This window comes from Delphinapterus leucas, chromosome X (genome assembly GCF_059928025.1).
Source record: "Delphinapterus leucas isolate spDelLeu-1000000601 "Yukka" chromosome X, BTC_Dleu_Yukka2, whole genome shotgun sequence".
NCBI classification, from domain to species: domain Eukaryota; kingdom Metazoa; phylum Chordata; class Mammalia; order Artiodactyla; family Monodontidae; genus Delphinapterus; species Delphinapterus leucas.
In genome coordinates, this window is record NC_143150.1 from 62,550,489 (window position 1) to 62,575,103 (window position 24,615).

Consider the following 24,615-nt stretch of genomic DNA (forward strand, 5'->3'; position numbering starts at 1 on the left):
AAGCCAGGAATAGTGAGGAAAAGTAAAGAATTGGGTCAGTGACTTAGGCTTAAATATACCCATAGGAGGAAACTTGGGAACTAGCCATTCAAAAAGACACACTTTGCTAAAGTTAATATCTTAATGTAGTTCTGCACCAAAGACCACATGGATTTGATGTAGGAATGCCCAGATCAAGTTCTCTGAGAAACAATAGCTAGTCAGGAACACCTTTTCCCTGGACTGTGGGCAAATGGATGCCTTACATTTAATAAAACTCTGTACACTGTTGATGAGATTGTAAATTGATATGGCCATTGTGGAAAACAGTATGGAGGTTCTTCAAAAAATTAATAATGGAACTAATATTTGATTCAGATACCTCACTTCTGGGTATATTGAAAAAATTGAAAGCAAGTTCCTGACAAGATAACTGCACAACAATGATCAAAGAAGCCCTGTTCACAGTAACCAAAATATGTAAACAAACGATATGCCTATCAGGGAATGAATGTATAAAAAAAACTTGGCACACATAAAATGGGATATTATCCAGCCTTCAGAAAGAAGGAAACCATGCCATTTGTGACAACATGGATGAACCAAGAGGACATTACGCTCAATGAAATAAGTCAGGCAGAGTAAACGATATGCTGTATGATCTCACTTATATTTGGAATCTAAAAAAAGCTGAACTCATAGAAGCAGAGAGTAGAAAGATGGTTGCCAGGGCTTGGGGTGCTGGGGGTTATGGAGGGATTTTGGCCACAGGATACAAACTTCCAGTTATAAAGTAAATAATCTCTGGAGATCTAATTTACATCATGGTGACTATAGCTAATAATAATGTAAACGTGAAATTTACTAAGAGACTAGATCTTAAGTGTTCTCACCACAAAAAAGTAAATATGTTAGGTAATGGATATGTTAATTATTTTCATAGTAGTAATACTTTCACAGTGTATATCAAGACATCACATTGTACACCTTAAATGTATACAATGTTTATTTGTCAATCATAACTGTATAAAGCTGGGAAAAAATGAAATAAAATTTTACTTCTTTCTTATCTGTTCCATCTCATCCCAAGAAGCCACACCTTTGAGAATATTTTCTCTAACTCTGAAGGTGAAGATCAGTGATCTCAATAAGTATAAAATATTTATTCTACAATTTGTAACTTAATTATTTAGGTTTTTATCCAAGGGCCAAATATCGCCGTGGACACAGATGGTGCATTCTGGCCCACCAAAGAAGTTGACTCTAAGCCACAGATTTCATCATGTGCAGGAGTACAAATATGATTAGGCAAAGTATATTGTGAATGTGGTCTCCCTCCAAGTTCACACTCCTAAAGGCATGTTGTATACATCTGTTCTTTTTTATAGTATTTTTATTAATACACTGAAATTTCTTCCCTATTTTTCTTAAATGCAAGTGAAGTATCTGGATTTTTAAAATAAAACACTGAAATCCATGATAGTGGAACACTGCATTGAATGAAGGACAGATTTATGCATTTAAATCGCATTCTGCTTTCTTTATTATGCTGCAATGTGAATTGTGATTTGATACTTATGATTTAGATTTTAAAATAATTTTGAAGAGAATTAACGTGATGCAGTTTTCTCTGTGTGTCTGTATCTATTTCTCCACATACTCACCAACACTTGGTCTTGTCTGACTTTAATTTAAATTGACATACTATTGTGTGATAAGTAGCTTCTCATTGTGGGTTTTCTTTTTTTTTATTGTGGTTTTTATTTACATCTAAAAATGACTAATAATATTGAGAAATTTTTCATGTTATTTTTGGCAATCTGTATATCTTCTTTGGGAAAATGTCTATTCAGACTGTGTCCACTTTTTAACTGGGTTATTTGTCTCTTTATTATTTCATTGTTAGAGTTCTTTATATAGTCTACATACAGTTCTTCTATCAGATATATGATTTGCATATTTTCTCTCATCTGAAATTTCATAGTGATTTCAATGAATTTTGAGATTAATTTAGGGAGTATTGCCATCATAACTGTTAAGTTTTATGATCCATGGACATGGGATATCTTTCCATTTAGTGTAATCTTTAATTTCTTTCAACTATGTTTTATAGTTTTCAAAAACAGTTTGCAATTTTTAATATATTTATAAGTATTATGGGTTTTTTGATGTTATTGTAAATTGAATTGTTTTCTTAATTTTATTTTCAGAATTTTCATGCTACTGTGTGAAAATGCAATAAATTTTTGTATATTGATCTTTTTACTGAACTATAGTTGATTTAAAATGTGTCAGTTTCAGGTGTACAGCAAAGTGATTCAGATATATATATGTATGTATGAATATATATATATATATATTCTTTTTCATATTATTTTCCATTATAGGTTATTCCAAGATAATTAATATAATTCTTTGTGCTATACCATAGGCCCTTGCTGTTTATCTATTTTCTATAGAGTAGTGTGTATATGTTAATCCCAAACACCTAATTTATCCTTTCCCCATCCCCCACCTGCTTTCCTCTTTGATAACCATAAGTTTGTTTGCTATATCTGTAAGTCTTTTTTCTGTTTTGTAAATAAGTTCATTTGTATCTTTTTTTTAGATTCAACTTATAAATGATATCATATGATATTTGTCTTTCTCTAGCTGACTTATTTCACTTAGCACGATAATGTCTAGGTCCATCCATGTTGCTGCAAATGACATTATTTCATTCATTTTTATGACTAATACACCATGTGTGTATATATATATATATCACATCTTCTTTATCCATTCATCTGTTGATGGACATTTAGGTTGCTTCCATGTCTTAGATATTGTAAATAGTGCTGCAGTGACCATTGGGGTGCATACATCTTTTTGAATGAGAGTTTTCTCCGGATACATGCCCAGGAGTAGGATTGCTGGATCATATGATATCTCTATTTTTAGATATTTAAGGAAACTCCAGACCGTTGTCCATAGTGGCTGCATCAATTTACATTCCCACCAACAGTGTAGGAGGGTTCACTTTGCTCCACACCCTCTCTGGCATTTATTATTTGTAGATATTTTAATGATGGACATTCTGACCAGTGTGAGGTGATACCTCATTGTAGTTTTTATTTGCATTTCTCTAATAATTAGTGACGTTAAGCATCTTTTCATGTGCCTGTTGGCCATCTGTATGACTTCTTAGTGAAATGTCTATTTAGGTATTCTGCTCAGTTTTTCATTGAGTTGTTTGTTTTTTTTGTATTAAGTTGTTAGTATATTTTGGAAATTAAGCCCTTGTCAGTTACATTATTTGCAATTATTTTCACCCATTACATAGGCTGTCTTTTCATTTTATTTAAGTTTTCCTTTTCTGTGCAAAATCTTTTATGCATAATTAGGTCCTATTTTTAATTTTTTGCTTTAATTTCCATTACTCTAGGTGATGGATCCAAAAAAAAATACTCTTGTGACTTATGTCAGAGAGTGTTCTATCTATGTTTTCCTCTATGAGTTTTATAGTATCTGGTCTTACTTTTAGACCTTTAATCCATTTTGAGTTTATTTTTATATATTGTGTTAGAGAATATTCTAATTTCATTCTTTTGAATGTAGCTGTCTAGTTTTCCCAGCACCATTTATTGGAGTGACTGTCTTTTCTCTATTGTATATTCTTGCCTGCTTTTTTGTAGATTGATTGAAAAAAAGTGCTTGGGTTGGGACTTCCCTGGTGGCACAATGGTTAAGAATCTGCCTGCCAATGCAGGGGACATGGGTTCCAGCCCTGGTCTGGGAAGATACCATATGCCAAGGAGCAACTAAACCTGGGAACCAAAACTACTGAGCCCACATACCACAATTACTGAATCCCGCACGCCTAGAGCCTGTGGTCCACAGCAAGAGAAGCACCACAATGATAAGCCCATGCATCACAAAGAAGAGTAGCCCCTGCTCGCTGCAACTAGAGAAAGCCTGTGCACAGCAATGAAGACCCAACACAGCCAAAAATAAAAAGATAAACAAATAAATTTATTTTTAAAAAGTGCTCAGGTTTATTTCTGGGCTTCCTATCCTATTCCACTGATCTATGTGTCTGCTTTTGTGCTAGTACAATACTGTAGTTTTGTAGTATACTGTAGAGTCAGGGAGCATGATTCCTCCAGCTCTGTCCTTCCTCAAGATTGTTTTGGCTGTTTGGGGTCTGTTGTGTTTCCATACAAATTTTAGAAGTTTTTGTCCTAGTTCTGTGAAAAACGGCATTGGTAATTTGATAGGGATTGCACTGAATCTGTAGATTGCATTGGGTAGTATGGCTATTTTAACCATACAGATTCTTGCAATCCAGTAACATGGTATATATTTCCATCTACTTGTGTCATCTTCAATTTCTTTCATCAGTGCCTTACAGTTCTCTAAGTTAGGTCTTTTGCCTCCTTAAGTAGGTTTATTTCTAGGTATTTTATTCTTTTTGATGCAATGGTTAATGGGGTTGGTATCTTAATTTCTCTTTCTGACATTTAATTAGTGTATAGAAATGCAACAAATTTTTGTATATTAATTTTGTATCCAGCAAATTTACCAAATTCATTCATGAGCTCTAGTATTTTTCTGGTGACCTTTCTAGGATTTTCTATGTATACTATCATGTTATGCACAAACAGTGACAGTTATTTCTTTCCAACTTGGATTCCTTTATTTCTTTTTCTTCTCTGATTACTGTGGCTACGACTTCCAAAACTATGTTGAATAAAAGTAGTGAGAGTCCACATCCTTGTCTTTTTCCTGATCTTAGAGGGAATGCTTTAAACATTTCACCATTAAAGTATGATATTATATGTGGGTTTGTCATATATGGCCTTTATTATGTTGAGGTATGTTGCCTCTATGTCTACTTTCTGGAAAGTTTTTAATCATAAGTTGGTGTTGAATTTGGTCAAAAGCTTTTTCTGCAACTATTGAGATAATCATAAGGTTTTTATTCTTCAATTTGTTGATGTTGTGTATCACACTGATTGATTTGTGGATATTGAAAAATCCTTGCATCCCTGGGATAAATCCCACTTGATCATGGTGGATGATCCCTTTAATGTAGTGTTGGATTTTGTTTGCTAGTATTTTGTTGAGAATTTTTGCCTCTATGATCATCAGTGATATTGGCCTGTAATTTTCTTTTTTGTGTGTGTGTGATATCTTTGACTGGCTAGAATTTAACTACATGAGAAAACGTGAAAAAAAATAACAACAAACACCTGGAGTCTAAACAATATACTACTAAAAAAGGAAATGAAATAGAAAATCAAAAAAACCCTAGAGACAAATGAAAATGAAAACACAATGAGCCAAAATCTATGGGATACAGCAAAAGCAGTTCCAAAAGGGAAGTTTATAGTGACACAAGCTTACCTCAGGAAACAAACAAACAAAAATATCAATTAAACAATCTAAATTCACACTTTAAGCAACTGGAGAAAGAAGAACAATCCAAATCCAAAGTTAATATTAGGAAAGATATCATAAAATCAGAGCAGAAATAAATCAAATAGAGACTGAAATAAACAATGAAAAAGATCAATGAATCCACTCTAATCTGTATGATTTCCTTCCTTCTTGCTTCAGGTTTACTCTTCTCCTCTCACCCAAGGTGGAAAGTTAAGTTTTGCTTTGTTATGTATCTTCTTTTTAAATGTAGGTTAAAACATTTTTAATGTAGCTATGAATTGTCCTATAAGCACTACTTTAGCTGTATTCTATATGTTATTGTATGCTAAAATTTTATTTATTTAAATATATGTTCTAATCTCTAAATGAATTGTTCTTTGACCTATTGGTTATTTAGAATTATGTGACTCATTTTCAACATATTTGGGATTTTTCTAAATATTTCTCTTATTAATTTCTAATTTTACTCCATTATGGTTATAGAACATATTTTCTATGATTTCAATCAATTTAAATTAATTGAAACAAATATATGGTATACTTTATGATCTATTCTAAAGTATGTTCCATATGCACTCCAGAAGAGTGTGTATTCTACTTTCGTTAGGGGGAGTGTTCCACTTGTTCATTGTTTATATTTAAGTTTTGGTTTATTTTTCTGCTTCTTAAGTTACACACATAAGTAGGTCTTTTAGTGGGGATTTTTGATGTTGAAACTCTGTATGTCTTCCTCTGAAAATGCTTTTATTCCAATCTTATATTGAAGAATATTTTGTATGTATACAGCTGCATATAGACTCCTAGAGTGATTGGTAATATTCACCAACACTTTAAATATATTAGTCTGTTATGTCTTGTTCTTTATTTTTGCTATTGAGACAAGTTATGTCATTTTAATTGTTGTTTTTCCAGAGATAATCAAATTTATTTTACATTTTCTCTTTGTAGTTATAATTTACAATTTTGTTATGAGATGTCTATGTATCAGTTTAATTAATTCTTTTAATCATTTGCTTGTCTTAAAATTTAAGTTTCATAATTTCAATTGATCATGTAAAATATTTTCTGTTCAAACATTATATTCATCCATCCATATTTCATTACCACTTTTTTAGATGTTCTACCATTGACCTTTTGTATCTGTTTTATATTGTATTTTACAACTCAAGTACCAGTTATTATGCATTTGAAAATCGCCATCTATCCTTTTCTATAATTAGATATTTGATGTTCTCTTAGAAAAACACTGGCTTTTGGTGGGGCAGGGGCTTGAAACATCTTTGATTCTGATTGTACTTCTTTTTAATTCTTCCTCCCCTTAGACAGATATCACCCCACCCATCATCAAATCCTGCCTGTTATTTCTACATCACATCTTTATAATCTGTTTCTCCCACTCTATTCCTACTGGTACTATGCTCATCTAGGGCCAGTAGCTTTATAATGGCATTCTTGTTAAAGAAGTTTTCCTCCTGATTATCCTCATTTCATTTTATTTATTTCCCACACATTATAAATTACATCTCAAAAAAATTATTATTATAAAGCATTTGCAATATGTCATGCTCAAGTTCAGGTATGATCCTTTGTTTTGATACAATCATTCCCTAGGGCATCATTAATCTAATTTAGTCCACTCAACAGGTTATTTAAGAACTCTCAGGCTTCCCTGGTGGTGTAGTGGTTGAAAATCTGCCTGCTAATGCAGGGGACATGGGTTCGAACCCTGGTCTGGGAGGATCCCACATACCAGAGAGCAACTAGGCCCGTAAGCCACAACTACTGAGCCTGCGCTCTGCAACAAGAGAGGCCACGATAGTGAGAGGCCCACATGATGCAATGAAGACTGGCCCCCGCTTGCCACAACTAGAGAAAGCCCTCGCACAGAAATGAAAACCCAACACAGCAAAAATAAATAAATAAATTACTAAACTCCTACCCCCAACATTTTCTTACAAAAAAAGAACTCTCCCTGACATGTTTTTCCACAATTAAAATAATTATATTAGGGACTTCCCTGGTGGCACAGTGGTTAAGTATCTGCCTGCCAAGGCAGGGGACACAGGTTTGAGCCCTGGTCTAGGAAGATCCCACATGCCATGGAGCAACTAAGCCCGTGTACCACAACTTCTGAGCTTGTACTCTAGAGCCCATGAGCTACAACTACTAAGCCTGTGAGCCACAACTACTGAAGCCCTCGCACCTAGAGCCCATGCTCCACAATAAGAGAAGCCACTGCAATAAGAAGCCTGAGCACCTCGATGAAGAGTAGGCCCTGCTGGCCACAACTACAGAAAGCCCGTGTGCAGCAATGAAGACCCAACACAGCCAAATAAATTTTTAAAAAATATATTTTATTTTACCTTGAGGTTTACATCTGTTGAAGTTTCTTAGACTACTTCAATTTTTCTTTCTCAAAATATGATACTAATGGGCGGAGGAGGAAAATGGAGTTGTGAAGACTTTGTATAGCTGTGGTAACCATCGTACCACATGGATTTACCTTAAGTAAATAAAACATTGCCCAAATACAAGGAGTGTAGTTAACTGTTATTTTCCAGTTATTAACAGCTTCAGGTTCCACCTTCACTTTAGCAGTGAGAATGTTGTTATTTCCAGACTGTCCCAGCCAGTGATTGAGAATGGCAGAAGTATCCAATTTAGTATTCTCTAACAGGTAATTTTTTCTCTGGGATCAACCTTGAATTGGCCAAGACATCAGATCTGCATCATGATCTGATGGTCTTTCTGTCCAAACATGTTCTTTCCCCTTTTCCTTTTATGGATATCAGAACAGTTTTGAAGACTAAAGTCTTCCTCCACATTTTATATTTCATAGGCATTACACAAAATAAACCTCTTGTTCTGCTATCTCTAATGTCAGCATCTACTTTCTTAAAGTCTCAACTAACACAGGAGCTAATCTTAAAAATTTGGTCTTTTAATGAAATAATGGCGAGTTTGATCATGAAAATTATTGTGCAAAGAAAGAAGAGTGAGAAGAGCATTCTAAGTCAAGCTAGGAGGCACACAGTTAAGTAGGTGTCTTGTGAGGAAAATAATTTCACTTTGGGGTCAACAGGAAATGAACCTGCTTCTATAGGGCCTGAGGTTGCTGATCATATTAAATATGGATCTGGTAGTGAGTAACATAATCTGGAACTCTAAGAATTGCTGCTAAGAGAATGAATTAAGGAAAATTCATTGTTGAAGCACCCAGCATAGGTAGTTTACTAGTTTTAAACAATTGTTCAGAACCCTATAAGATTTTGTTTTATAATTGGGATCAGTTAAATATTATTGAATGCTTGCAATTCCTTCATATAGAAGGAAAGATTAAGTGCTATGCACTTATAGAAAGCTTAGAGATGATAGACTGCATTTATTAAAAAGAATTATAAAAGGCCCTGAATCTAACATTTTAATAATTGATAAAGGAATTACTAGTAGTTGAAAGGTATCCAAGGCAAGTGAAGATCAAAACTTGGCTTGGGATAAAGAAACCAGGCAGATATAATTATAATGGATAAAACGTTAAAGTATGTCAGAAAATTTTTTGCACTAAAATCCTATGATGTCTTGGGCAAGATGTTAACCTTTCCCAGCTTCATTTCCTCATCCATAAAATTACACAATAAATCTTGTCATGTCTATGTCATAGGGTTATTGTGCTGATCAAATGAAATTGTGAGTACGAACATACTTTTTAAACCATAAACCTGTGATAGAATTTTTAGACGGTTGCTTGGGATTGCCCTTTTTGATCATTTTTGAGTTCAATAAATCAGCTCTGTTATTATAAATATCTTGTTTACTTTCTTCCTCTCTGTGTAATAGTCTTGATTTACAGACTTTGCATACTAAAACACACTGTAATATTGAAGATAGTCCTTGCTTTTGAAACCTGAAGCTGTTGGAAATATCACAAAGTTAAATGACTATTGGTGATATATTAATATATAGGCAGTTTACATGTGTGCTTTGAGGCTGGCTGTCTTTTCCACTAGCGTATTTCCATCAAAATATTTTTGTGGTTAAAATATTTGACCTCTACGAATGCCATGTTTAAATATAAATATTTTAACCTGCTACCCATTATAATACCATTTAATAGTCATAATAATTTATCGAATTAACTAGTAAATATTGGAGCAAGAAGAGAAAACAGATGAAATTTGGAAGGCAATGGAGGAGTGAAAAATCCACAATGTGAATTGCTTATTGAGAAAGAAATCTTAGGAGACTGAGCAATGAGAAAGCCTGGACTGTTGAAAGGCAGCTTGAAGGCTCCTGGTTCTTAGTGTGTTGAAAGGTGGGAGGGAGTTGGAAAAGGCAAGGCAGGTCATTGAAAGGTGAGATGGAAGTTACCAAAAACAAAAGCTTTCTATTCATAATTTTGTCCATGATAAACGTGCTTCAGAAATTCCTGAAAGTGGGCATTTTCATCAATAAAGTTTTTATTAAACAAAATGGTTATATCTCATGTTCAAACTACTGAGAAAACCAAAGAATGTAACAAGCATCTCCACCTACAAAGGTCCTTTAAATGTAGTGCTTTCCTACGATTCTAATCTGATCATGCAACATTAGCCAGAATTGGCAGGCAGAAAAAGCTAATAAAACTACTTTTGTAAACCAAACAATACAAGATCCACTTAAGGTAGTGACAATCTCATAACCTTCAAATTCCCATTTCATTAGTCTACTAGGAAAACAGTGCCAAAGTGCCCTTTCAATGACACTGGAGCTGTGAGACGTTTCCTGACTTGATTGCAGCCCTTTCTGTTAATTATTAGTGAAGAGTTCTCCTCACAAAAGCTGCTGTCCAGCTGTCCAGGCTGAGGGGCTTAGGCATTTTGGATGCAAGAGCTCTCACCCATTGGAAGCACTTACTTCAAACATCTCATTCAAAGTTTAGAATTCTTTTGTTGGTAGGTAAGGTCTTTGAGATCAATGTGGAAAGACCATCAGGAGCACAGTGCATGGGATTTTTTGAGTTAATCTTAGAGATTTCATCTGGCTCACATCTGAGTAGATAGTTTCTTTTAAACCTCCCCTGTATCTTACACAATCAGCTTAACAATATCTTCTTGTCTATAATGGTTTATTGGATCTATCATACATTTGGCCTTATCTGATTATACTGTGAGAATTTTAGCTAAAGTAAAATGTTATACAATTAAAATTTTTATTCAACACAACTCAGAAGCTGAAAGTATGAATTTTTCCAATACATTTTAGGTTAGGGTGTGTGAAGTTACATTCTATAGGCTATTTTTTTCTTCTTAGATCCTATTCCTATAATTCACATGAATCACTACCAGGTGAACAGTAATGTCTGGAGCTATGACCTCAAGCTAAGTTTTTCATAGTTTTAATTTACTGGAAAGTCATAAACCAATATGCAATTACCAAGTGGCCATGTTTTAAAAAAATAATACACATATTTAAGTTACTAGATATTTATTTACTAGCAGCAAATAACTACAATTTTACAAAGCAATTCTAGTTTATTTACATGATGTGATAGAGGCTTACTATAACCACCATAGATGGTCTCTGGACTATATAATTTTTTTACCCTGATGATTTTTTTCCTTCCTTTTAATATTGCAAATTTGTTATTACTGATCTAATGCTTTCTTCTACAGATTCACACTTTTTTCTCAGGTAAAATTGTCTTTTGGGGAAAGCACTCATGCCTCACTCTAAAGCCCTCCTTGGTGCTAGGAGACCTGCCTCAAGTGAAAGAATCTTATTTTAGGCTTTCTTGGAAGTTCTCCAAAATTGCTATACTTTATGCTACATTCAAGTTCTTAGAAAATAATATTTTACAATAAGAAACTAGGTTATACCTAATATACTTTCTCCAAACCAAGTTGAGACACAATTTATTTTTGGTCCTTGTGACATTCTCTTGGGTGAAATATCTGTTTGTGATTTTTGCCTATTTTCTAATTGGATTGTTTATTTTTATACTGTTGAATTTTGAAAGGTTTTTATATTTTCTAGATACTCATCTTATGTTGGATATGTGGTTTGCAAATATTTTCTCTGTTTGTGTCTTGTCTTTTTGTCTTTTTATCCTCTTCATGGGGCCTTTGACAGAACAGTGTTTTTTAAAAAAGATAAAGTTAAAATGTATCATTTTTTTCATTTCATGGATTATGCTTTTAGTTACATCTAAGAACTTTTTTTTTTTCTTTGCGGTACGCGGGCCTCTCACTGTTGTGGCCTCTCCCCGTTGTGGAACACAGGCTCTGGACGCGCAGGCTCAGCGGCCATGGCTCACGGGCCCAGCCACTCCGCGGCATGTGGGATCTTCCCAGACTGGGGCACGAACCTGTATCCCCTGCATCGGCAGGCAGACTCTCAACCACTGTGCCACCAGGGAAGCCCCTAAGAACTGTTTTTTGCCCTAGACATAGAAACTGAAGGCTTTCTCCTTTTTCTAAAAGTTTTAGTTTTACATTTTACACTTAAGTCTATTATCCTTTTTGAGTTAATTTATTAAAAGATGTAAAACAGGTCGAGGTTTATTTGTTTATTTGTTTCATTTGTTTGTTTTTTGCCTACGAATAATCAACTGTTTCAGCCCCATTTAACAAAAAGTCTATCCTCCCTTTATTGATTTACTTTTTAACCTTTGTAAAAAATCAGTTGACCATATTTGTGTGGATTTATTTCTGGGTTCTCTACTCTCTTTCACTGGTATATGTGTTTATCTCTCCACCAATATCACATATCTTAATTAGTATAGCTATATAGAAGGACCTTCTATTGGATAGAGTGATTTCTCCCAATGTAGTATTCTCTTTTAAGATTGTTTTAGCTATCCTAGGGTCTTTCCTTACATATCTTAGAAGAGTCTTATCTAAGTCTACAAAATTCTTGCCTGGTTTTGATAGGATTTTTATTAATCCTATATATCAATTTGAGAATTGATGTCTTTTCTAAATTGAGTTTTCTAACACATAAATATTATATACTTGTCTGTTTATTTAGGTCTTTGATTTCCTTCATTATGCTTTTGTAATATTTTAACATACAGATTCTATACATATTTTGCTAAGTTTATATCTATGTATTTCATATTTTTGGAGTGATTGTAAATGGTATTTTATTTTATTTTATTTTATTTTTATTTTTGTCTGCATTGGGTCCTCATTACTGTGCATGGGCTTTCTCCAGTTGCAGCGAGCAGGGGCTACTCTTCATTGCAGTGTGCAGGCTTCTCACTGTGGTGGATTCTCTTGTTGTGGAGCACAAGCTCTAGGTATGCAGGCTTCAGTAGTTGTGGCTCATGGACTCTCAAGGGCAGGCTCAGCAGTTGTGACACACAGGCTTATTTGCTCCGTGGCATGTGGGATCTTCCTGGACCAGGGCTTGAACTCATGTCCCCTGCATTGACAGGTGGATTCTTAACCACTGCATCACCAGGGGAGTCCCTGGTATTGTATTTTAAAACTTTGCTTTCCACATGTTAATTGTTTGTATGTAAAAATACAATTGTTCTTTTTGTGATAATTTATATCCTGCAAGTGTGCTGAACTCACTTATTATTAAGCAGTCATTTGTAAATTACTTGAGATTTTCTACATAGACAATCATATCATTTGCAAATAGGGAAAGTTTTATTTCTCCCTTTCAATTTCTATTTCCATTGATTTATTTAGTTATATATTTATGCTTATCAGTCGGTAGAACTTCCAATAATATGTTAAATAGCGGTGGTGAGAGGATTCTTTTTTTTTATTTTTAGAGATTTAAAAGTAATTTATTATGGACATTTCAAACATACCTGAAAAATGGGGAGAACGGTTTAATGAATTGCCATATATCTATTACCCAGATTCAGCAATTATCAAAATTTTGTCAAACCTGCTTCATCTTTTCCCCTTGTGTTTGGGTTGAAGTATTTGGAAACAAAATTTAGACTTAATGTATCTCTAAAATATGTGAACTTTTCTTACATAGATACAATGCCATTATCACATTTAACAAAATTAACAATAATTCCTTGGTATTCTCTAATATCAGGCCATATTCAAATTTCCCCAATTTTCTCAGAAATATCTTTTCATAGTTGGTCTGTTTTCATTAGGATCCACATACTACATTTAGTAATTGTGTCTTTTTATTTAACATCTTTATTGGAGTATAATTTTTTTACAATGCTGTGTTAGTTTCTGCTTTATAACACAGTGAATCAGTTATACATATACATATGTTCCCATATCTCTTCCCTCTTGCTTCTCTCTCTCTCCCATCTTCCCTATCCCACCCCTCTAGGTGGTCACAAAGCACCAAGCTGATCTCCCTGTGCTATGTGGCTGCTTCCCACTAGCTATCTATTTTACGTTTGGTAGTGTACATATGTCCATGCCATTCTCTCATTTTGTCACACCTTACCCTTCCCCCTCCCCATATCCTCAAGTCCATTCTCTAGTAGGTCTGTGTCTTTATTCCCGTCTTGTCCTTAGGTTCTTCATGACCATTTTTTTTTCTTAGATTTCATATATATGTGTTAGCATACGGTATTTGTTTTTTTGATTCTGACTTACTTCACTCTGTATGACAGACTCTAGGTCCATCTACATCTCTACAAATGACCCAATTTTGTTCTTTATTATGGCTGAGTAATATGCCATTGTATATATATATATATATATATATATATATATATATATGCCACATCTTCTTTATCCATTCATCTGTTGAGGGACACTTAGGTTGCTTCCATGTACTGGCTATTATAAATAGAGCTGCAATGAACATTTTGGTACATGACTCTTTTTGAAGTATGGTTTTCTCAGGGTATATGTCCAGTAGTGGGATTGCTGGGTCATATGTTAGTTCTATTTTTAGTTTTTTAAGGAACAGAATCCAACAGCACAGGAATAGGATCATACACCATGATCAAGTGGGATTTATCCCAGGAATGCAAGGATTCTTCAATACATGCAAATCAATCAATGTGATATAGCATATTAACAAATTGAAGGAGAAAAAACATATGATCATCTCAATACATGCAGAGAAATCTTTTGACAAAATCCAACACCCATTTGTGATAAAAACACTGCAGAATGTAGGCATAGAGGGAACTTTCCTCAACGTAATATAGGCCATATATGACAAACCCACAGCCAACATCGTCCTCAATGGTGAAAAACTGAAACCATTTCCACTAAGATCAAGAACAAAACAAGGTTGCCCACTCTCACCACTATCATTCAACATAGTTTTGGAACTTTTAGCCACAGCAATCAGAGAAGAAAAAGAAATAAAAGGAATTCAAGTTGGAAAAGGAGAAGTAAAGCTGTCACTGTTTGCAGATGACATGATACTATATATAGAGAATCCTAAAAATGCTACCAGAAAATTACTAGTGCTAATCAATGAATTTGGTAAAGTAGCAGGATACAAAATTAATGCATGGATAGTAGATATTCTTGACTTGATCTCAATCTTAGGGACAAAGCACACCATATTTCAACATTAAGTATGATGTTACCTGTAAGTTTCTCATAGATGGCCTTTCTAAATCATGAAAGGGCACTGGGTTTTACCAAATGTTTTTTCTACACCAATTTATATGATCACAGGACTTTCCTTCTTCCATGTGTTGCTCTGGTTGATTACATCAAGTGATTTCCAAATGTTGAACCAATTTGCATACCTAGAATAAAACTCACTTGTTCATGGTGTATAACTTTTTTATGCTGTATTTTGTTGAGGATTTTTGTGCTTAATTTTATAAGAAATGCTGGTATTCAGTTTTATTTTTTGTACTGTATTTGTCTGGTTTGGGCATCAGGGTAATATTGGCCTCATAAAGTGGATTCGAAAGTGTCATTCTTTTCTATTTTCTAGAACAGATTGTATAAAATTTACATTAATTCTTCTTTAAATATTTGACATACTCTTTTAATAAGGCCAACTGTGCCAATGGTATTATTTTATGAAACCTTGTTAATAATGAACTGAATTTACTTAATATTATAGGCCATTCATATTTTCTTAATTTAATTTTAGAAGTTTGTTATTTTCCAGGAATTTTTCTATGTCATCCAAATTGTAAAATTTATTAGTTTAATCTTCTTTGTAGTGTTTCCTTATTATCATTTTAATTGCTATAAAATCACTATTGTCCTCTATTTTAATCTTGATATTAGTAATCTGTGTTTTGTGTTTTTTCTTCTTTATTTATTTGTCAGTCTTGCTAGATGTTTCTTAATTTTTTTAAGAACCACTAAGATTCATTTTATGCAAGAAATTATATTCCTCTTTCTTCCTCCTTTCATTTTATGACTGGTTTGTATTTTTCTGTTCTGATCAGGAGAAGCAGCTCTTAATATTAGGGAAATAATGCCTCACAATGAGATCATGGGATTTGGCTGACGTTTGGTACTATTATTTTTTTTTTCTTGCAATGTTAGCCTGGGCCAAAATTCCTACCTCCTTTGGATCATCAGAAATGGCTCAAAATTCACCGCTCAGTCAGTTTGATAAGGATGTAGTAGTTTATATTTCTGTAACATGGAAGGTCCTTAGGATTTGGACTTTGTTTTACCTAATGATTACATCTATTATTTTCAAAATATGTCATGACCTTGACTTCATCTCGGTGAATTATAATAACTCAAACATAATCAGAAATTCAGAGACAGTCTACTTCATCTTTAAAAATGTATAATGACAATTCACTTACCTGGCCATGCTACAAGCAATGTTCTGCTTATGTGAATTTTACAGATAACTGAAGTGTTTCTCTACAAGCAATTCATATTTGTATTTTAACCTTTTTGAATGGATTTTTAAATTACATATTTATTTGTTGTCTCAAATAAAGGACATCAAATGTAACTGAATAATTTTCTTGATTATTTAATGCCATGAACATTATGGGTATCCTTCATTGGAAAATATTGGAAGATAGGTCTATTTTTGTTTTTTTGTCACTTTTCACAACATCAGGAGGTCAGCAATTGATTCCCTTGCTTTTACCATGCTTGCCTCTAATCAGACTCACCTCCCCTTATAATTTGTTATTTATCTCTGAAAAAATAGAGCTTGTTAAAACTGTGTTTTAAGTAAGAACCAAGGCTATGAATAAGTTTGGAATTTATGGTAGCCATTTCAGATTCTTGGAGGATTTTGATGCATTCCCAGAGAGCGTTTGTGTTTCAAATGTTTGTGGTAATTGAATAAGTGAGCCCATTCTATAATATTTGTTGAAAATCTACAGTAACTTTGTCACTACCACCCAAATTATTATACACTATGCTGTATCATACTTAAGGAATTTGTGAGTTCCTTGAATGCTAATAAATGATACAGTGTATGATGATCAAGATTTGCAGTAGTGTTTCATCTAAAGATCTTAATGTTAATAATAATAACATTTATTTTGAAGGAGTAATTTAAGACATCTTAAGTGTTGAGTAAATGATAATAATGATGACATGTAGATATTACAAAATTCTTGAATGTGAAATTCAAATGACTAAAAGTTGGGAAACACTGCTCTGACACATGGGAGAACAAATTCTTCCAAATTTGCTAAAGGATACATGGACACATTTTCACTAGCTAAAGCTATTAAGTAACTAGAAGAACTCTTGGCAGTTCAGGATTGTCTGGAGAACTTAAAAAGTGTTGCTTATCACAGCATTTTCATTTTTCTTTCTTTCAGTTATGACAATTATGTCTATTGCTAATCTATTGTGGTCTTGTTTGGTAATTGCTCTTCTGTCTGCTAAAAGAAACACTAAATTTGGTTTGCTTGCTTGCTAATCAGGATCCATGTAACATTTTACTTTTTCTCCCCAGCATATGTAAATAATTCTATATGTAACCATATTAAAGTAATGGTGAGAATAAGCAATGCCAACATATGCCAAATCACCTATAAACATTTTGTATATGCTTAGGTATCTATGTACATATATATGAATCACATTGCCATTTATTAGCAAAATAAACAGAACATCAAAATTATTATTAGCAATATACCCTGGTTAAGATGGTGGCTCAACCTTACGAGACTGAACCAGGAAGAAATAGAAAATATAAACAGACCAATCACAAGCACTGAAATTGGAACTTTGAATTAAAATCTTCCAACAAACAAAAATCCAGGACCAGATGGATTCACAGGTGAATTGTATCAAACATTTAGAGAACAGCTAACACCTATCCTTCTCAAACTCTTGTGAAATATACCAGAGGGAGGAACACAACCAACCTCATTCTGCCAGACCACCATCACCCTGATACCAAAATCAGACAAACATGTCAAAATAAAAGAAAACTACAGGCCAATATCACTGAAGAACACAGCTGCAAAAATTCTCAAAGAAATACTAGCAAACAGAATCCAACAGCACATTAAATGTATCATACACCATGATCAAGTGGGGTTTATCACAGGAATGCAAGGATTCATTGAAATATGCAAATCAATCAATGTGATACACCATATAAAAAAACTGAAGGATAAAAACCATATGATCATCTCAATAGATGTAGAATAAGCTTTCAACAAAACTCAACACTCATTTATGATAAAAACCCACCAGAAAGTAAGCATAGAGTGAACTTACCTCAACATAATAGAGGCCATATATGACAAACCCACAGGCAACATCATTCTCAATGGTGAAAAATTGAAACAATTTCCACTAAGATCAGGAACAACAAAAAGATGCTTGCTTTCACCTCTATTATTCAACATGTTTTGGAAGTTTTAGCCACAGCAATCAGAGAAGAAAAAGAAATAAAGGAATCCATATCAGAAAAGAAGAAGTAAAGCTGTCACTGTTTGCAGATGACATGATACTCTACAGAGAGAATCCTAAAAATGCTACCACAAATTACTAGAGCTAAACAATGAATTTGGTAAAGTAGTAGGATACAAAATTAATGCACAGAAATCTCTTGCATTCCTATACACTAATGATGAAAATTATGAAAGAGAAATTAAGGAAACACTCACAATTACCATTGCAAGAAAAAAATACCTAGGAATAAACCTGCCTAAGCAGACAAAAGAACTATATGCAGAAAATTATAAGACACTGATGAAAGAAATTAAAGATGGTACAAACAGATGGAGAGATATACCGTGTTCTTGGATTCGAAGGATCAATATTGTGAAAATGACTATACTACCCAAAGCAATCTACAGATTCAATGCAACCCCTATCAAACTACCAATGTCATTTTTCACAGAACTGGAACAAAAAATTTCACAATTTCTATGGGAACACAGAAGACCCTGTATAGACAAAGCAATCTCGAGAAAGAAAACAGAGCTGGAGGAATGAAGCTCCCTGACTTCAGACTATACTACAAAGCTACAGTCATCAAGGCAGTATGGTACTGACAAAAAAACAAAAACATAAATCAATGGAACGGAATAGAAAGCCCAGAGATAAACCCACACACATATGGTCACCATATCTTTGATAAAAGAGGCAAGAATATACAGTGGAGAAAAGACAGCATCTTCAATAAGTGGCGCTGGGAAAACTGGACAGATACATGTAAATGAATGAAATGAGGGACTTCCCTGGTTGTGCAGTTGTTGAGAGTCCACCTGCCGATGCAGGGGACACGGGTTTGTGCCCCAGTCTGGGAAGATCCCACATGCCGAGGAGCGGCTAGGCCAGTGAGCCATGGTCATTGAGCCTGCACATCCGGAGCCTGTGCTCTGCAATGGGAGAGGCCACAACAGTGAAACAGTGAGAGGCCCATGTACCGCAAAAAAAAAAAAAAAAGAATGAAATGAGAACACTCCCTAACACTATACACAAAAATATACTCAAAATGGATTAAAGACCTAAATTTAAGGCCAGAAGCTGTCAAACTCTTAGAGCAAAACATAGGCATAACACTCTATGACATAAATCACAGCAAGATCCACTGTGACCCACCTCCTAGAAAAATGGAAACAAAAATAAACAAATGTGACCTAATGAAACTTAAAAGCTTTTGCACAGCAAAGGAAACCATAAACAAGACCTAAAGACAATGCTCAGAATCGGAGAAAATATTTGCAAATGAAGCAACTGACAAAGGATTAATCTCCAAAATTTATAAGCAGCTCATGCAGCTCAATATCAAAAAAACAAACAACCCAATCCAAAAATGGTCAGAAGACCTAAGTAGACATTTCTCCAAAGAAGATATACAAGTTGCCAACAAACACATGAAAGAATGTTCAGCATCATTCATCATTAGAGAAATGCAAATCAAAACTACAATGAGATATCATCTCACACCAGTCAGAATGGCCATCATCAAAAAATCTACAAAAAATGAATGCTGGAGAGGGTGTGGAGGAAAGGGAACCCTCTTTCACTGTTGGTGGGAAAGTAAATTGATACAGCCACTATGGAGAACGGTATAGAGGTTCCTTAAAAATACTAAAAATACAGCTACCATATGACCCAGCAATCCCATTACTGGGCATAAACCCTGAGAAAACGATAATTCAAAAAGAGTCAAATACCAAAATATTCATTGCAGCTCTTTTTACAATAGCCAGGTCATGGAAGCAACCTAAGTGTCCATTAACACATGAATGGATAAAGAAGATGTGGCACGTGTATACAATGGAATATTTCTCAGCCATAATAAGAAATGAAATTGAGTTAATTGTAGTAAGTTGGATTGACATACAGTCTGTTATACAGAGTGAAGTAAGTCAGAAAGAGAAAAAAAAAGGTCCTGAGGAACCTAGGGGCAAGACAGGAATAAAGACACAGACTTACTAGAGAATGGACTTGGGGATACGGGGAAGGGGAAAGGTAAGCTGGGAGAAAGTGAGAGAGTGGCATATATGTACTACCGAACGTAAAATAGATAGCTAGGGGAAAGCAGCTGCATAGCACAGGGTGATCAGCTCGGTGCCTTGTGACCACCTACAGGGGTGGGATAGGGAGGGTGGGAGGGAGGGAGACACAAGAGGGAAGAGATATGGGAACATATGTATATGTATAACTGATTCACTTTGTTATAAAGCAGAAACTAAGGCAACATTGTAAAGCAAATATTGTCCATTAAAGATGTTAAAAAATTAAAATAAAAAAGAAATGAATGCAAAGTTTTTAAGTAAAATATTTCAAAATAAATGAACTATGAGAGTAAATGAAATAATTAAAAGGATTCTTAGTAATAGATTTCGAACATGGCTGATTTAAGTTAATATGGGACCCATATAGCACAGTGGTCCAGAATCAAGGCATGGTAGTTAGATTGATTTAAGTTCAAATCCTAACTCTCCTTGATTATGCTACTTCTATTCTGTAAGCCTCAGTGATTTTGAAATAACACTAATAAAATCTACTAAGTATTAAATAAAATAATGTGCATAAAAATATTTTGAAAATTATAAAATACTACATAAATATTTAGCAGGATTACTTTTTGTTCTTTCATAAGGATTTTCCACTACTTCAAATCTTATCTCCAGTTGTGTCACCATAATTTCTTGGTTTATCTTGATCTTGAACTACAAAGATTTTATCCTTTGACATTGTTGGATGTTGAGATCTTTCCACAACTCACATAATACCTTTAGGAGGTCTGTTGTTTCACATCTTGTTTTGATCCAACTTGGTCATTTTTGTTTAATTTCTATCCAAAAATAGCTAATGGAATTTGGCTGAATTCAAGTAATTTCCCCATGCTTCTTTCATCTCTTTTATAGAATTTACTAGTTTCTTTGTAAAAATGTCTTTTTTCTTCAAGGGTGTCTATTGAAGCCAATCTTTACAGAAGCCCATTAGGATTTGCTGGTCTAAAGGATTAGGTCCCTTTTATAGCCCTGAAGTGGCTGAAGGAATTGCTTATATCTATTTCCATGATGGCTTGCACAAATTATTAGAAGAGGATTTTGCAATTTGGTCTTGTTGATTAAAAATACTCTGATGTTCCAATTGTCAAATTCCCTAGGCAATGCTGATGAGGTCTGTAAATCGTGACAAGCTTTGGTAGGTCAGCCACTTCATGGGAAGTGATTTTTATGATCATTATTAGGCAAACAAAGGCTGGTTCTGAGAGGCATTGAGCCAAATGGGCAGGGGTGTCACAGCCTTAATGATGGAACACTGGCCTCCAAATCACGCAGCTTCACAGACTTGTTATCTCTCATAGAAAGAATTTTTCAAACAAGTGCATTAGAGTTCAGTAAAAAGAACAAAAATATTTGGAAGGCATGCACCACAATGTTAACATGAATTATATTTAAATACGGGATTAGAGTGATTTTCCGTATATTTCAAACATTCCGTGTTAATCATGAATTATTTTTATAATAAGATAAAGAAATATATATTACCTTTAATGCAAAATAACCTAACAGACCAGGTCTCCTGTCCATTTTTAGATTTCAATATAGTCTTATCTTTCTCCTTATTGTAAATTATACAGGGTATTTAGCTGCATTCTTTGCAGTTGGTATTTTCTTCCTGAATTAATTAACAGGAAAGACCCCCCACCTTTGACTGTTATTATACTACAGCTAGGATTTATATGTGCAAATTATTTGATTGTGTAAAGACCTGCTCGGCTTCCTGTTCACACAGCCCTCTAGCCTTTCTATCTGGGGACACTTAACCCTAACTCAAGCACCCAAGCTCCAGTTCTGCCTCTAATGAGCAATTGCTCGAGGTCAACATTTCACTTTCTATCAAGTCAGACATTGAAAGTTTTGCGTTTAACTTTTTGGGATGTTTTGTAGTAGAAATTTTAAGAACTTTGGAACAAGAAAAGACTTGTTTCATAAATCTAGCTTCTCAATTTTGTAGCTGTTTGAATTCTGGTAAGCCACTTAGAATCTTTGCACAACAGTTTTCTCCCCTGTTTGGTGAGGATAATAATAGCACTTATCTCATCGGGTTGTAAGGAGTAAATAGAATAATATTTACATAGTATTTGCCTTTTTTTTCCTGCACTTAGCAGGTGGTTGGCAAGTGGTAGTTTGTATTTTATAATGCTTATAATAATAAATAAGAGTATAATTATAATTAATATTATTAATAATATCCTCATACTATAAGGACATATTCAAATTAGAAAATAAGAGGCTTAATTCTCCCTTTTGAAAATGAGGGTAGTGATTTTTCTCACCTCCCTTTTTAGAAAACTTTGAAATGATTTATCAGTTTTTAAAAGGCAAATACCTTGAGAGCCATCTTTTCGAAATTCAAACATCTAGTTAGATATCTCCCTTATCTCCCATTTCCTGTGGGAGGGTAAAAGCCTAACTTTTGTGGATGCCTTGTTCCAATTTACAAACTACCTCTTATCGTAAAAATATCAGAAATTTGTTTTTCCTCTGAATAGAGCACATAAGTTAACACAGATGATCACCACATTTACTAGGTAAACTTAGAATGAACTATGTGTGAAAGAGGTTGCTAAGTGCTCTTACTTGTGAACTTGAATTTTGAAAATATGTATATAAATAGATTGTATCTACTTAGCTATACAAGGGAGTGAGATTCCTTTATGTTTTTGCATTTTGAATTCCTGTGGTACACATTACTTTCTGGTTTAATGCATATTCAATAATAAAAGTATTTTCTTTCTCCACTCTCTTTGCAGGGAGAGTTTCTTGAGTTGGGGGATTTTGCTTTTAATTATATTTCCCAACAAAACTCTACATCCAGATCTTTGCCTGAGATTAAATCCACCCCTCCTGACTTGTTCTACTGCTGCCTAATCCAATGCTTGTTAGAATATTTTCTTCTTGAGGTCTTCTTTCATATTTTTAAAATTTTGTCTTCATAATATATTTCCATCTTCTGACATATTTGGTTGGCTTTCTGGTCACCTATTCTCTTTTATAACTACCAACATTAATTCACCTATCTCACCACCCATTATCCTTCCCTTGATGGCCACTCTCATTCTTATTTTCTGTCTCTTCCCTCATTCTCCATTTCCTCTTCCAGGAGATATGATTTTGTCTTTTCTTTATATGGATATGAACATCTGTGTACATATGCAAGTTCTAAGACATGTGTAATGGAGGTTATGTATAAGTGATGATATAGATCATAGATGATATAGCCTAAAACTCATCAGATTTACATTTTGAGGCTCCCACTGCAGAAATTTTTATCCTGAATACAAAATAAATTCATGCAAAGTAGAAATAATGTTACGATGAACATCATATAGCTGTCAACTAGATTCATCATTTTTTAGCATTTTGCTATATTTGATTTCTCTCTCTCTGTCTTTCCCTCCTCCCTCTATCTCTCTTGCTCTCCTTCCATTTCTTTCTTTCTGCTTCCACATACACATGCAAACACACACATTTTCTGTTTATATTTTGCTGAAGTATTTGAAAACATATTAGACTTATGACATTTTACCCTAAATACTTTATTATACAGCTCTTAAGAATAAATGTGGTCTCCTATATAACCATAGTATGATTATCATACCTAAGAAAATTAGCATTAAGCCAATAATGTAATCTAATATACATCCAATATTCAGGTTTCAGTTTAGCATGGACTTTGGAATCTAATCTTATAAATTTTCCCAGGAATTTTATTTATGATTTCCCAGGTTTGGGAATCACTGATGCTATGGTTTGAGGTGACATAACAAGGACCTAGGATTAATTCCCACTCCACATTGTATTTGCTTTGATACCTGTGGTAAATTATTTAGATTTTAAGCATAAATTTCCTCATATAAAATGGGATTGATAGTATTGCTTACTACATGGAATTGTTGTATTTATCCAAATTAAGTCGGATAATGCACCAAGACTGCTTTCTCTATTGCTTGAATTTAGAAAGCATTTAAATAATAAGTCATTAATTATGTATTTTTTATTGTCTCTGTGTGGATGATGATGAACACTGTAATTTATTATCATCATTATAGGGTGATTAGAGAGAAAGAGCTTACCTGTGTTCCCCAGGATTTCTGATGTACCCTCCATTATCTATCTCACTATTTCCACAGAATAACAGAAATAATAGAATTTTACATATCTTAATAAAATATTTCCTCAATGAAACAATATACAGAATTTCCACCAGAGAAGTTATCAGTAGCCATCTTGATTAATAAAACGTTTCCTAAGTTGAGCCATAAGTTGAATAAACCAGTAATTTGATTTAGAAATTAAAATCATCTTCATATAGGCTAATGATATAATTTATCTTCAAATTTAAATATATC